At 46.3% G+C, this 13,572-nt stretch overlaps 1 non-coding gene across 1 annotated transcript; it reads left to right on the top strand.

Annotated features, from left to right (window-relative positions):
• Positions 1-11,916: 11,916 nt before the first annotated feature.
• On the top strand, positions 11,917-11,991 carry Trnat-ugu (transfer RNA threonine (anticodon UGU)). Its single transcript has one exon. It is a non-coding gene; the product is annotated as a tRNA-Thr (tRNA).
• Positions 11,992-13,572: the final 1,581 nt, after the last annotated feature.

The following is a 13,572-nucleotide window of genomic DNA, read 5'->3' as shown; positions in this document are numbered from 1 at the left end:
TCCTGTGGCAGACACTACATGAGAGGCGTTGTGCAGCACAGTGTGGTCTACTGTCGAAGCTCCAAGGGTGTAACTGCCAAGGAGGGTAAACCAAAAAATAGCTTCCTTTTACATTCACCTGTAGAATAAAAACTATGAAGGTAAAATTTCGGAGTTTCGATGTCATACGGAGAGATACCAACAGCCGTTCCTCCTGCACAAGCGGCAGCGGTCCACAAGGTACCACGGATGTGTTACTAGGCAATAGCCCTTCACACGGTTGTCACACCAATCAACCAATCATTGACAGTGTTTGCTGGAGGACAATTCGAGCTATATGTCGCGAATGTACTGCTCGCCTTGTTCGACAGTGAATATGTACAGTGACGCTTAGGAAGGAAACCATTCGGGGTGCTGTCAGCCTTTGCCTTGATGTAATGCAAGCCTCAGAACTGCCTGCCGGAAGCCTCTCTGGTGTAACAGCTGTTCCTGAGATAACCCGTAATAAGCAGTACTTGAGATCGTTGCCACTTCCCTCAATGATTTCAGAAACTCTCCGCAAGTCATATTACGGCCTGTAGAGGAGGATACTTCTTGTACCGCTATTTTAACCCATCAATGATGAGATCCGCTACAGCTTTTTTTTATTTCCTAAAAGGAAAGCACAACCTGATTTCTGGACCTCTGGAACTTCATGTGCATCTGCAAAGGTATATTTTTGTAGGTGTATCAGAAGACGGAATACAGGTCTCGAAACCGGGTTTTGCTTTTCTCTTAGGAAATAAAAGAGAATTTCAACTGTAGCGGACCTTATCATTGATTGTTAATATCAACAGTTGTGGATGTTCCGTCAAGAGGAATGTGTGTACTATTACTACACCTCTGCCCTCCCCTCGCCATCCCTACCCGCCCCCCTTCGCCCCCCAAATTGCTGCACCATTATGACCTCTACATTTTCTGATTTTCTCGTCATGGTCATTTTAAGAGTAGTATGGGAAGGGAGGTATGTTGTCTGATTCTCCTTGGAAAGTACGCTTTCGGGATATGAGCAGTAACAGTATCTGTGGTGGTGAATGCCTCTGCTGTAGTGTCTGCCGACGAAGTTGGATGAGCATCTCCGTAATGCTCTAGTTCTTACTAAACGAACACTTGGCGAAGCGCGCAGATCTTCGTTGGATCATCTCTGCCTCTTCTATAAAGACCTGAAGAGCTATCCTCAAGAATCGATCGAGAGAGAGTATTGTAAACATTCCTTTCGAGGTCATTCCGTTTAAGATCACTGCAGACAGTTACTCATAGGTTCTTCGTGATTTCTACTGTTAACACTGATTTATGGAAGGTTAAGAATTTCTCCGTTTATTTATGCACAAGATGGTGACTCAGAGCCACTGTATTAATCCAAAGGTTAGTCATTAGATTTTCGGTTGTTTCTAGAATTTTTTGTCACCTTTCGCTTCTTCCAATTCTGGCACGGTTTCTCACTGCAAAGAGTTCTGCGTCGCACCGTGTTAAATTGTGAGTACCCTTGTAACTGGCTGATACATCACATCCAAAATGTCTGTCCCTAGTAAATCACTGTGGTGTTCAAGCTTCTGCTTGAGGACGCAACTTTTATCGACGTTCACAGCTGACTGACAGTCACTGTCTCGCTCGTTGGTCACATGCAGGTTCCGGCGTTCCAAAACTCCTGTGGACAACAGCATCGTTCCACGCAACACTCTCTTGAGATACTCTCAAAGGAATGTTTTCACTCGCCGATTGCATGCCGTTTATCCGCTTCCTCACTTAATAACACAGATTGCCGTCACCGTAATGGCGTCTAACACTTTTTCGGAGATAGCTGCTGGACAAGTTGAAGTGGAATCCAGTGAAAATCAGTTCATCTTAGCACTCGTCCCGGCGATGAGGGTGTTCGTGCGTCTCTTGCGGTCTGAGTTGTTTGTGGTTTAAAGGCAGTGAAGGTGGACGTGCGGGCGTACGTGCGCCCAGTTCCGCCCCCATCAGGCGGTGATGAATCGTAGACACTCACAAGTCCGCACCCCACACTAATATCCATATTCGAGATAACGCGGAAAGCTTGCCTGTTTGCGCTCACCGTTCTGATATAACATAAGTTCAACAAATGTGAGACCAAAGAGCAGTAATTGAGGCCCAACTCCTCAGCTGACCAGTGAGCACATGGCAGATCGAATAGGACAACCGAGCTTGTCTAGGGCGCTGCAGTCATGGCCTGTGCGGCTGGTCCAGGCAGAGGTTCGAGTCCTCCCTCGGGCATGGGTGTGTGTGTTTGTCCTTAGGATAATTTAGGTTAAGTAGTGTGTACGCTTAGGGACTGATGACCTTAGCAATTAAGTCCCATAAGATTTCACACACATTTGAACATTTTTGAATAGGACAACAGTGAATCGGGCCGAAGAGTCGACGAACTTTCTCCGCGCGTTCGAGAACGCCTAGCTCTTGACCGTGTAAACACCAGACAGGGCATAGTACAATACTTAATGGGACACGGACATTATAGCGTTTATCTGTACAGGTTCAACGGGAAAAGCAGTGACAGCTGTCTCTGTGGTCAAATGAAAACGCCCGATCACGTCACCGAGCGACGTGGTACAGTGGTTAGCATGCGGGAGGACGACGGTTCAAAGCCGCGTCCGGCCATCCTGATTTAGATATTCCATGATTTCCCTAAATCGCTTCAAGCAAATGCCGGGATGGTTGCTTTTAAATTACACGGCCGATTTCCTTCCCCATTCTTCCCTCATCCGATGATCCCGATGACCTTGCTGTTTGGTCCTCTCCCCTAAACCAACCAACCAACCAACCAACCGACCGACCGACCGACCACTTTGTCTTTATCTGTGACGCTTATAATGCAATTAGGAAACCAATAGTGACTAGAGAACGATAATACTAGCATTTAAGAAATTATTAAGGGGGGACAATAATAGACAATTTCGCTAATACAATTTCCCTGCATGAGAAGCACAACTTTCCCAGGATGTGGCAATTACAAAATGCCCCTATACCGCGCAGCAGCACGATAGAAGTGAGAATGTGATTGGTTCAAATGGCTCTGAGCACTATGGGACTTAACTTCTGAGGTCATCAGTCGCCTAGAACTTAGAACAACTTAAACCTAACTAACCTAAGGACATCACACACATCCATGCCCGAAGCACGATTCGAACATGCGACCGTAGCGGTCGCGCGGTTCCAGACTGTAGCGCCTAGAACCGCTCGGCCACTCCGGCCGGCGAGAATGTGATTAATGTTGTGCTAAACAATGCATCTACTCCAGTGAAAGATGTGAATGGGCATATAATATGTATTTGAATCACAGCGCCACACGACGCAGAACTGGCAGTACATCAGCTCGACGGAGGCACAGCATCCAGTTCCACCTTGGCGACGGTGGCGAGGGGGAGCTCATCGGAGCGCAATACAATGAGGTAGACAGCCCCCATGCTTTTCTGAGACTGTTTTAAAACACAAAAATAAAAATAATAAATTTAATTGTTACGGCAGAGCTAGAACGGTAACGAGTTCTGAGACCATTCCAGAGCACACACACATTTATAAACAAATGCACTCATATCTTCAGAATGTGGTACTATTCATTCTAACTGTTTCTTTCTGATCATAGGCCGCTTGTTTAGAACCTTTGGTAAAATGGCTTTTTCCTTAAAATATTGTCTGTCTGGTATGCATTCTTTTTAAACTTCCATTTTCTTTACTTTTAACCAATTCATATCCGCGTAGTCTCTCAATTCACTGTCCAGACACTTCAATGAGACCAACGTCGCGTGCAGTAACCACTTACGGAGGGCAGGTGGCAGCACTAGCAATGAAAGGTATACAGGGTGTTACAAAAAGGTACGGTCAAACTTTCAGGAAACATTCCTCACACACAAAGAAAGAAAATGTGTTATGTGGACATACGTCCGGAAACGCTTACTTTCCATGTTAGAGCTCATTTTATTACTTCTCTTCAAATCACATTAATCATGGAATGGAAACACACAGCAACAGAACGTACCAGCGTGACTTCAAACACTTTGTTACAGGAAATGTTCAAAATGTCCTCCGTTAGCGAGGATACATGCATCCACCCTCCGTCGCATGGAATCCCTGATGCGCTGATGCAGCCCTGGAGAATGGCGTATTGTATCACAGCCGTCCACAACACGAGCATGAAGAGTCTCTACATTTGGTACCGGGGTTGCGTAGACAAGAGCTTTCAAATGCCCGCATAAATGAAAGTCAAGAGGGTTGAGGTCAGGAGAGCATGGAGGCCATGGAATTGGGCCGCCTCTACTAATCCATCGGTCACCAAATCTGTTGTTGAGAAGCGTACGAACACTTCGACTGAAATGTGCAGGAACTCCATCGTGCATGAACCACATGTTGTGTCGTACTTGTAAAGGCACATGTTCTAGCAGCACATGGCGTTGAATCGAGGAAGTACAGTACATACTGACGAAACTAAAATGAGCTCTAACATGGAAATTAAGCGTTTCCGGACACATGTCCACATAACATGTTTTCATTATTTGTGTGTGAGGAATGTTTCCTGAAAGTTTGGCCGTACCTTCTTGTAACACCCTGTATGTAGGACGACCTTTCTGTTCACACTACAGAGTGCTTGAAACTAATTTTTGAAATCAGCAAGTTACTCTTTTTTCCGACAGTAAACGTAACCGAACTTTTGTGCTTTAAGTAACTGGTTTATTTTCCTCCTACTGCAATGTCACCAAAAAAAATGGCTCTGAGCACTATGGGACTTAACTTCTAAGGTCATCAGTCCCCTAGAACTTAGAACTACTTAAACCTAACATCACATCAGACACATCCATGCCCGAGGCAGGATTCGGACCTGCGACCGTATCGGTCACGCGGTTCCAGACTGTAGCGCCTAGAACCGCTCGGCCACCCCTGCCGGCGCAATATCACATATTGTAGGTTTAATTACTGCTCTATATTTCAGAGCTTAATCGTCGGATTTCATTTCAAAGCTTAGCAGTGCTAGTTGTGTTGACAGTTCGAGCGGCGCGGGCTATTGCCTAACGAATTTGTAGCAGTTCTGAAGCGAAAGCCGTGAAGTGTTTCCTTGAGTTTAGAAATAGAGTTGAACTCACGAGGGCTTAAGTCAGGGGAGTGCAGTAGGTGGTATAGCACTTAGCAGCCACATCTGTCAAACAAACCAGTAACAGCTTGCTCTGTGCGTGCTTAAGCATTGTCCTGCAAAATGGTCAGGTCCTGCAGGAAGTGTCATCACTTCTGCCTCTAAGCTGGTCGTAGGTTGTGTTCCAAAAATGAACAGCATAGAGACAGAAGTGATGTCACTTTCTGCAGAACTTGACCATCATTTTGCAGGACAATGCTCAAGCACATACAGGGAAAGCTGTTATTGATTTGTTTGACTGATGTGGCTGCTAAGTGCTATACCACCTACTGCATTTCCCTGACTTAAGCCCTCGTGCGTTAAACTCGATTTCTAAACTGAAGGAAACACTTCACAGCCTTCACTTCAGAACTGCTACAAATTCGTTAGGCAATAGACCGCGCCGCTCGAACTGTCAACGCAAGTGGCACTGCTAAGCGTATCCTACGACTTCCACATCTCTGGCAACGGGTTATACACAATGCTACTGACTACTTTGAAGGTCAGTAAAGCTTTGAGACATATGTCTATTTTCTACGAGCTGTAAATAAATAATTGCCACTATTAAAATGCCAACCCTCGTGTATACTACCAATTCACTGAAGATTTCTTGTTGGAACAGTGCATATGGAGTACATGAAATGACTACGTTTACAGATCGATAGCAGGAGCAGTTCTGAGATACCAGGCATGGACTCATGCTGAAACAACCATATTAGTACGTAGTGTAGCCTCTACGGTCAGCGTTGCAGGCGCTGACTGTGGCGAGTACTGTCCTGGGATACGTTGATCCACGCCTACTCAACCTGTTCAAGTAGTTCTGAAGAAGTTTTTGGTTGACGACTCGCACGGGTCACTGCTCGTCCCGTCAAATAACGCACACTACCGACTAGAGACAGGTCCGGGGATTGTGCTGGCTAGAGAAGCTGCTGCACGCCTTGCAGAACACGTTGAGTTTCACGAGCAGTGTGTGGGCGAGCATTATCCTGTTGGAACAACACTTAACCTTCTTGCCGCAAGAACGGTAAAAGAACGAGTCTAACAACTTTCTGCACGTACCGAGGGCTGATTAGCGTCCCCTGGAGAAACGCCAAAGGTGAACCGAATTGAGCTTATCGCACCATAGACCATAAGGCCTGGGATGGGTACAGCGTGTCTTGGAGGAATGCAGTCTACGAGACAGCACTCACATGATTGACGTTGTATGCGCAAACGACCATCTCTTGCGTGCCGACATAATTTGCTTTCATCTCTGAAGACCACGGCGCGCCACTCCAAGTGATCCCTGACGACACCAGTCGAGCCACGGACGTCGATACTGTGGCGTGAGTGTAAGACGAGCTAGAGGTGTGCGTGCTTGTAATCCCATTGATAATAACCGGTCCGCAACAGTTCGTGTGGACACGACTGAGCTCACAAGCCCTCTTACCGATGCTGTGGCAGCTGAATGATGTGCCACTGATGCTTAACAATACGACGTTCCGGGCAGGTGTCTGTGCTGCGTGGATATCCGGAAAGTTTGTAGTTTCACAGCTCAATATCAGGTTCCGTAGTTGGTTCAAATCTTCGTACTGGAAGATAACTTACCAATAGCATTTGGCCTGAAGGGCAACGAGACGGTTACTGCACCAGACCATGCCACCAATGTCAAGGGATAAATTATCAACTTCTGTGCAGTGTCTCGCCGCGCTCAGTGGCCGCGCGGTTTGAGGCGTCACGCCACGGACTGCGCGGCCCCTCCCGCCGGACGTTCGAGTCCTCCCTCGGGCGTGTGTGTGTGTGTGTGTGTGTGTGTGTGTGTGTGTGTGTGTGTGTGTGTGTTGTTCTTAGCATAAGTTAGTTTAAGTAGTGTCTAAGTCTAGGGAACGATGACATAAGCAGTTTGGTCCCTTAGGAATTCACACTGAACATTTTTGTGTAGTATCTCGGGGGTTGAGGGCTTGTGATACTGTTGCTGAGGAAACGTCTGGTAGACAAAAAATGTGGGAAAGATCGACGGTTCTAATGTTGCTACTGAGAAGAAACAAGCAATGTACTCGCTTCACCTTCTCCCTTCAACTCTGATCATCATCCAGAGTACTAACGCAACATTACCAATTGTCCAAGCCTCTTACACTGAAGTGTTGCACTTAAGAATCAGTGCAAACTCCGAGAAGGAAAGACATCTCTTTGCGAGAGAAAAAAATATATTTTGATTATGTATTTGATGGTCCTAACTCACTCGCTTTCCCGGCGATCGTGCTTCGCAAATCTTCTCTTTTATATAGCTAACAGGTGAGAACTTCATTTAGGCAAGGCCAATGACCCGATATTTGTTTCTGCAGTAAAAGCTCTTCCACACAAGATACGTAAAACAACTTTCCGTATCCGCGGATAAATATACTGATGAACAAAAACATTGTGACCACCTGCTTAATAACGTGTTGGACCACATTTGGAGCGAAATACAGAAGCGACTCTGCGTGGCATTGATCCGAAATGTGTCTGATGACTTTCCGAGGTATGTAGCACCAGATGTCTACTCAAAATTCAAGCAATTCCTGTAAATTACGTTCTGGTACTTTGTGGCTCTGGAGCTGGCGCTCCATAGCGCCCCAGACGTGTTCCATCGGGCAGAGATCAGGCAAATTTGTGGCCGAGACATCAATGTGAGTTCACTATCATGCTCCTCAAACCACTGTAGCGCGATTCTGGCCTAGTGACATGGACAATGACATCTGGAAGATGCCAGCGCCGTCTATGAATATATCAGGCATGAAGGGATGCAAATGGTTTGCAGTGTTGTAAATGTAGTCCATAGCTGTCATGGTGAATTCGGTTACTACCACAGCTCCCGAAGAAGTCACCTGAATGTCAACCACTGTATATACCACCCTCACCATTTCGCGTCCACGGCGCGGTGCGTGTTTCGCCTGGATATCGGCGTATCTGGACACGAACGTTGACCTGGTATAACAAGGAACGTGGTTAACCGACCCGACGACACGTTTTCATTGATGTGTAAGCCAATCTTAATGACCCCGTACCAACTGCAATCGTAATAGATGATGAAGTGGGGCCATCATGTAAACACGCATGGCTCGTCTGCTGCCGAGTGCCACGTTCAACAATGTATGCCGAACAGTGAGTTCTCAAACACTCGTGCTGCACCAGCGTTGTACCCTGCCGTCAGATCTGCCACAGGTCGCCGCCTGTCTCACTTTACAGATCGACCAAGTCACCGACCTTCACGTTCTGTGCTGAGGTGTGGGTGTCCAACATCTCATCGTCTACTCGTGGTTTCACTATTCTTCAACGACTTTCCAAAGATTTTAGATGATCCATCATTGAAGTGGACGTGGGACTGCTGCTCCTCATAAACTTGTAGATATTAACAATACCAACAGCTGTACTTCTTCGTAAAATACATTAATTATGCGACCAGTTGTAAGACTACTCTACTGTCATCCTCAGACCCCGATGCAAACTGAATGCTGATATCCATCCCTCGGTGCGTTAGGATAGTTACCATGTAGTCTGGCGGATTTTTCAAGATGACACTAATGTAGTGTCGAAAATGGTCTCGTAATTAATATATTTCATAAAAAGTACGGCTGTTCGTATTCCTTATTTCTACAACTTCTCATAGGTGCTCTCGACCGAAGCACTCAAGCAACCAGCCAGTTTCCCCGTTCCACCAGTTTCTCTGTTTCGATATTCCGTTTCGCAGTAGCAGGTTCGGCAACAATCCGCCCTTTGTCAATGTCGCTTATGTCGGTAGATATCCACGTTCGTGGTCCTTATTGTCGATGGGTTGATTCCCCATACGCCTCTCCTCTGCCATTATGTACTTTCGTTACCGTGTCACGCGACCGCATTGCCACCAGGCGGCATACAGTTTCGCCGTGTGTGTGTGTGTGTGTGTGTGTGTGAGAGAGAGAGAGAGAGAGAGAGAGAGAGAGAGAGAGACAGAGAGACAGAGACAGAGACAGAGGGAGAGAGAGAGGGAGAGAGAGAGAGAGAGAGTGTGTGTGTGTGTGTGTGTGTGTGTGTGTGTGTGTGTGTGTGTGAGGGGTGAGGGGGGCGATAAGTAGGAGCGAGGGGGTGGCGGTGTAAAAAAGTGGTTCAAATGGCTCTGAGCACTATGGGACTTAATGTCTATGGTCATCAGTCCCCTAGAACTTATAACTACTTAAACCTAACTAACCTAAGAAGGCAGAGAAAATCCCTGACCCCGCCGGGAATCAAACCCGGGGGGGGGGGGGAGGGGCGGTGTAGCGAGGGTTGCGCGGGGGGGGGGGGGGGAGAGGCAGAGTGATTAGAGACGAACGTGGGTGGAAAAGTGAGTGATGAGAAGGAGAAAGGTAGAGAGGCGTACTTGATCTAGAAAAAAGAGTGAAAGAAAGTGTGGGGTGATTTACTCGTGAGTCTATGAGCCATCCATCTGTAAGTGCCTTACATCATTTTTGTTTGAACAAGTTGTCCTCGCATTGTGATATCGTGCCATGACATATTTCGCAAAGCGCGTTTCCCATTATTCATCAGTCCCTCTTACCCAGAATGATGCCCCTGTCAAGCTGGCGTTTGCTTCACTGCATAATACATGGTAACCAAAGGTCTGCCATGTTTGTGACCGGTAAATAAAGCTATCGTGCGTTTGGAATATCGTTTCTCTAGTTCTCTTTGTGACGTTTATGCCATATCCCTGTCCACGTTTATTACGATTTTGTAGCTACGTTTTAATACACAATATAGGAAAAACCTAGAACTTTTTTCCATGAAGCCATTAACAGTCTTGTCTTACAGTGGTAAAAGTCTGTTAACTGTAATTGTGATTACTTTTGAAATAAAAAACAGTTTACTTTTTTCTCCATGTACCTCGTTCCAATTTGACTGCCGCTTATACACACAGAGCCGGCCGGAGTGGCCGAGCGATTCTAGGCGCTTCAGTCTGGAACCGCGCGACCTCTAAGGACGCAGGTTCGAATCCTGCCTCGGGCATGGATGTGTGTGATGTCCTTAGGTTAGTTAGGTTTAAGTAGTTCTAGGGGACTGATGGCCCCAGATGTTAAGTCCATTAGTGCTCAGAGCCATTTGAACCATTATACACACTGAGGTGACAAAAAGTCGTGGTATAGCGCCATGCACATGTACAGATGGCGGTAGTATCGGTTACACGATCTATAAAAGGGCTGTGCATTGGCGGAGCTGTCATCTGTACTGAAATGGTTCACGTGAAAAGGTTACGGATGTGATTATGGACGCGCAATGGTAGTTGGAACTAGACGCATGGGACATTCCATTTCGTAAATCGTTAGGGAATTTATTATTCCGAGATCCACAATGTCAAGAGTGTCCTGAGAATACCAAATTTCAAGCTTGACCCCTCACCACGGACAACGCAGTGGCCGTCGGCCTTCACGTAACGACCGAGAGCAGTGGCATTTGCTAGAGTTACCAGTGCTCACAGACAAGCAACACTGCGTGAAATAATCTCAGAAATCAATGTAAGACGTATTCGTTAGGACAGTGCGGCGAATTTGGCGTTAATGGGCTATGGCAGTAGACGACCGACGCAAGAGCCTTTCCTAACAGCACAACATCGCCTGTAGCTCGTGACCATACCGGTTGGATCCTAGAAGACTCGAAAACCGTGGCCCAGTCAGATTTAGTCCCGATTTCAGTTGGTAAGAACTGATGGTAGGGTTCGAATGTGGTGCAGACCCCACGGAGCCATCGTCCCAAGTTGTGAACAAGGCCCTGTGCAAGCTGGGATGGCTCAATAACAGTGTGGGCTCTGTTTGAATGGGATGGAATGGGTCCTCTGGTTATGTTCGGCTACTTGCAACCACCTGCAGCCATTCATGGACTTCATGTTCCCGCAAAAATGGAATGCCCTGGATGACAATGCGCCATGTCCCCCGGCCAGAGTCGTTCGCGATTGCTTTGGAGAACGTTCTGGACAATTTAAGCGAACGACTTAGCCGCCCAGATCGCCCGAAATGAATCCCATTGAACATCTATGGGACATAATCGAGAGGTCAGTCCGTGAAGCCGGCCGCTGTGGCCGAGAGGTTCTAGGCGCTTCAGTCCGGAACCGCGCTGCTGCTACGGTCGCAGGTTCGAATCCTGCCTCGGGCATGGATGTGTGTGACGTCCTTAGGTTAGTTTGGTTTAAGTAGTTCTAAGTCTAGAGGACTGATGACCTCAGATGTTGTCCCATAATGCTTGGAGCCATTTGAACATTTTTAGTTCGTGCAAAAATTCCTGAACCTCAGCACTTTTGCAGTTATGGACGGCTAAACGGGCAAAATGGCTCAGTGTTTCTGCAGGGAACTTCCAACGTCTTCTTGAGTGCTTACCACTATACCGGGCATCTGAGTCTATTAAAAGCCTGGCAACGGATGACTTTCGCTGAAAAGCATAGGTGCTTAAGAAAAGGAAGCGTGAAGATGGCCTCATGATCAAAGAGTGGTTCACTTACCTCACTTGCCCAGGTCACCGCTTCTGTATACTTATATGGATATGGTATCTCTTCTTTCGGACATGTCCGAAAGAAGAGATACCATATCCACTTAAGTATATAGTTCTGACAACACCGACCATGATCTTCTTCTTCTGTGCGGATGTACACATATTCCCCGAACTCTTACGGGACTTGGTAAGAATGTCTTCCACGAGCAATGAGTGTGTTGAGGTGGGACAATACGAAAGTAGTGCGTGAACATACAAGGAGAGAATGTGGCTCTCGCGTGAGGCGTGCGCGAGATAGTCCCTGCAGTCGCGCTATCCTCTGTGCCCTCGGTGGCTCAGATGGATAGAGCGTCTGCCATGTAAGCAGGAGATCCCGGGTTCGAGTCCCGGTCGAGGCACACATGTTCACCTGTCCCCGTTGATATATATCAACGCCCGTTAGCAGCTGAAGGTAATAATATGATTCTAATTTGATTTCCGTTTCTGTCCCTATGGACTGTATTGCCGTTTCCACAAGGTTAAGCGATCTGCATCTAGAACCGCTGACTGTCTGATGAGCTCAAGCAATGAAAATGAATGCATGTCGTCAGTGCGACCCAAAAGTCTCGCATTACATAAGGCACTTCGCTAATTTCAGAATTGCAAATGCCATAGCCGTGCCGTTTACTCGCGTAACTGCCCTAGATTCACGTCCTTGTGCCGAAGTCCATTTGTGATTGTAAACCGTGCGTCAGATGCAGGTTTTGCGCTAGACTCACTGGGTTTCTCGTTCGTCTTTTATTTATATGCCTCGACCGAATTTCACGTACGGAAACCAGTACATCAGTCAGGTACTATGAGTCCATAATTTTATAAATTATTGACAGCGTGGAAGATGGAGATATCTCTGCAATCAACGCCTAAGGAAGACGACAGAATACCGTAGAGGCGCAGTGTCGCCGGACGTAAAAGAAACTGAAAGATGCATGACTGGATTTCATTGAGAAAGAAGAATTTGAGATGGTAATCGAAATCATCGATTGATACAAGGATGCCTGATTTCAGGAGAGGAAACAATAGCTACGATCAGAGCCTATTATAACCTATCTGGTGCTACATGTTCCCTTGCGCTAAATTAAAGGCAAGTCATATGAAGTGGAGTGATTTATAAAGTTAGTATTAAGAACAGGAGAAAATTTCCAAATCTTGTGAGGATAGACGATGACTTAATGATAAAGAGAACAATGACTCCCCCTCCCCCCTTGCTTTAACTCGGACAGCGGGGTATGGTGCACACAGAGGCATGTGTCACTCTCTACATGTTATAAAAGAACATCAGTTGCCTCGTGTGGAGGCTGTGGACTATGCTTGTGACTTAGCATAGCTATATAGGACTATACTTGTGACTTAACATAGAAATTCTATGTGAAACATGTGTCCCCGATAGCTATCGGCAGTGACTTCTAGGTACAATGTTTTGAAGAGCAGGACGTTTGCTTTGAAAATTGTGGGATTAATATCCTTACCTATTCTTCAGCTAAACGTGTCTGTTCTTCGTCTCTGATGACATTATTGTCGATTGGGCATAACCTGTATCCATCCTATGATTTTCTTTAAAGCATTTCAGTCATAATCATTTCTGCTTCGGAATAAGCAGTGAATATTACAAATCAAATGTGGCTGGATTACAAATAGTTAATTTTACTAATCAACAAAGGAATGACATATTTTGTTACTGACGCTTGCCCCAACTAGACTTACAAACAAATGATGCATGTGTACTTTACAATTAAATAACGCTTCAAATACAAACGATGGGTGGTTATAACTGAAGTGCAGCTACTCACAGAAGTTCACTGTGGACTGCAAGTACCGTACGACACCGGAACTTGCAAGGTATACGGAACAGATTTACGCTGAAAAAAATTAGTTCCATAATTGGTCACCAGGTGCAAATCTGGCGATTTACAGTATCTCGTCGACATCTCTGGTGCTCATAT

Source organism: Schistocerca cancellata, chromosome 1 (assembly GCF_023864275.1).
Source record: "Schistocerca cancellata isolate TAMUIC-IGC-003103 chromosome 1, iqSchCanc2.1, whole genome shotgun sequence".
In the NCBI taxonomy this organism is placed as follows: domain Eukaryota; kingdom Metazoa; phylum Arthropoda; class Insecta; order Orthoptera; family Acrididae; genus Schistocerca; species Schistocerca cancellata.
Note: the sequence above shows the minus strand (reverse complement) of the source record. Positions and strands in the feature narration are given on the sequence as shown.